The 2,807-nt window shown below is 38.3% G+C and overlaps 1 pseudogene; it reads right to left on the bottom strand.

The window, feature by feature from the left end:
* Window positions 1-1,736: 1,736 nt before the first annotated feature.
* LOC145256678 (U2 spliceosomal RNA) lies at window positions 1,737-1,873 on the bottom strand (annotated as a pseudogene).
* Between the last annotated feature and the right edge of the window lie 934 nt (window positions 1,874-2,807).

Below are 2,807 nucleotides of genomic sequence, written 5' to 3'. Positions count from 1 at the left end.
ACTTTTTGTTTTGTTTTGTTGTTGTTAATGTGATGTATTTAATAGACTACTTATTTCATCCTAAAGGGAGATCACTCTGTTTAAACAAAGATGCTAGAAACATAATCCCATTTAAATCAGTCAGACAAAACATTGCCAAGTCGTAATGCAGGCAAGATGACAAAGATGAACTAAAATGGAAAAGGTATTAGCTAGACGTTGTTTTGGATGTCCAATCAGTTAATATTTTCCCCTGAAAACTAATGCTGTTCGGCTTAAGAATCGACGCATCAATCGAAACCGTGAAAGCAACAACAATCGCGAAAAAAGGCGGCTATCTTGTTTGTATATTTTCCTGTTTGGTATATGTGCATTTTCCTATCACGTGTCTGTCTATCTATCTATCTATCTATCTATCTAGCTAGCTAGCTAGATAGCTAGCTAGCTAGCTATCTAGCTATCTATCAACGAGGAGTATTTCAAAAGTAATGTCTCCTATTTTTTTATTTCGCCTGAATGAATCAGAGAGGATTGCAAATTGCATTGCTATGATGACTGAAATTATGTATTCATAACCGGAAAGTTTCATCTCTCTGTTGCAGATATTGACACACTAGGCCAGCCACACTGTCATAGATGTGCATCCGAAGCAAAGGTGTGTCATAATTAGGACTATGACAACAGCATATTATTTTCCTTTTTTGATTCTCAGCTATATATCCATTGATATCTTATATGTATTTATGTAGAGTGATGTGGTTCTCAGTTGAGTAATTGTGTCTAACTGTGTCGGATATATACTAGAGAGTCAAAACAATGAAAAGAATATGCTGTTGTCATAGCCCTAGTTATTAAGTACTTCTAAGAAATGTATACATTCTCGTTTAGTTTTGTTTTCTTTGTATTTATTTATCGTCTTTATTTGTCTTTTTTTTTTTTGCAAACCTTATCTTGACTAAAGCTAAAATTCTTTATCCTCCCCTCGCTATATACAAAATACTGTTTCACTCTTATATTTCAAGTAAACTAGCGAAGCAACAAAAAAGCCTATGCAAAGCAAACCCCAGAAGTTTCAGAAACCTGGACTTATTTTTTTCCTACATTTGAAAAAAGATACGACTTTATTTAAGTAATAAACTTAATATCTACAATTACTATATAAACTCGCTTGTATTGAATATGTGGCTTCCTTGCTATTTATAACAAACCACGGAATATAGTTTGCCTTACTTTCAATTATATCTGTACCTGAAATATACAGTGATCTTAGATACGTCACTAAGACTATTTCTGAATAGATACACAATGCTTTGTGCCTGACCTAATTGACTGTCTTTAACTACGAATTCTGACGCGACATGTACTAACAGTTTCTCATTACGGTAGAAACACCCCTCTCTTGCGTGCTACGTATATCCAATATATTCTTTTCCTCCAAGACTACTGCCATTGTCTGATTTACATGTTAAATAAACAAGGCCGATAGCCATTAGTCGCGTGCTCTCGTGTAATGAATGAATGCGTGAATGTAGGATTGACATGAAATTCTTAAAGATAAACTAAAATGACCGAAAAATGGGCTGGAATGACTCAAATAAATAAAAAGTAAATGACTTAGAATGACTTTAATGAACTTAAGGATGGATTGAATGACCTTAAGAATGATTTGAATGATTAAAAAATAATTGGAATCCTTCAAAAACAACTTGAATGATCTGGAGAATGACTTGAATTGCTTTGAGACTGGCTTGTTGTAAAATGGGTGATCATTTTACGTTAAATTAATACAGAAAAGTGATCCCCACTCTATATTACAAAGTTGCAAACATAAGTACAGCATGTAGTAAGGTCAGATATTACACTTTGATCTTAGCCAAAAGGCCAAGAAAAGGGTATTTATTTGCTCTCTCACCGAGCAAATAAGGCACAAGGCCGATTCTTAATGTGAGGAGTAAAGGGGAAATGGGGACCAACTCTCCGGGGAGTAGGGGAGCTGGATAGTGACAATTGGTATGAAGGGTTGCCCCTACATTGACCAAAGTCTTATATGTAGGGTTGCCCCCATATACGGTTTTTCCTTGCAGTATCTGCCGGAAAAGATACTACACTTTGATCTTGGCCAAAAAAAGCGTATTTATTTGCTCCCCCTCGAGAAAATTCGGCACAAAGCCGATTTTTAATGTGAGGAGTGAAGGGGAAATGGGGACAAACTCACCGGGGAGTAGGGGAGCTAGATAGTGCCAACTGGTATGAAGGGTTGGTATTTATTTGCTCCCCCACTGGGCAAATTAGGCACAAGGCCGATTTTTAATGTGAGGAGTGAAGGGGAAATGGGGACCAGCTCCCCGTGAAGTAGGAGAGCTGGATAGTGACAATTGGTAGGAAGAGTTGCCCCTACATTGGCCAAAGTCTGTTATGTGGGGTTGGTATTTATTTCTCCCCCACCGAGCAAATTAGGCACAAGGTCAATTTTTAATGTGAGATGTGAAGGGGAAATGCGGGCCAAACCCCGGCGAGTAGGGGAGCTGGATAGTGACAATTTGTATGAAGGGTTGCCCCTACATTGACCAAGGTCTTATATGTTGGGCTGCCACCACATATGGTCTTTTCTCGCAGTATCTGCCGGACAGATACTACACTTTGATATTGGCCAAAAGGCGAAGAAAAGGGTATTTATTTGCTCCTCCACCGAGCAAATTAGGCACAAGGCCGATTTTTAATGTGAGGAGTGAAGGGGAAATGGGGACCACCTCCCCGGGGAGTAGGGGAGCTGGATAGTGACAATTGGTATGAAGGGTTGTCCCTACATTCACCAAGGTCTTATATGT

Source organism: Euprymna scolopes, chromosome 32 (assembly GCF_053919585.1).
Source record: "Euprymna scolopes isolate OS-2025 chromosome 32, ASM5391958v1, whole genome shotgun sequence".
In the NCBI taxonomy this organism is placed as follows: Eukaryota; Metazoa; Mollusca; class Cephalopoda; order Sepiida; family Sepiolidae; genus Euprymna; species Euprymna scolopes.
The sequence above is the reverse complement of the archived record's forward strand: the minus strand, read 5'-3'. Positions and strand labels throughout refer to the sequence as shown.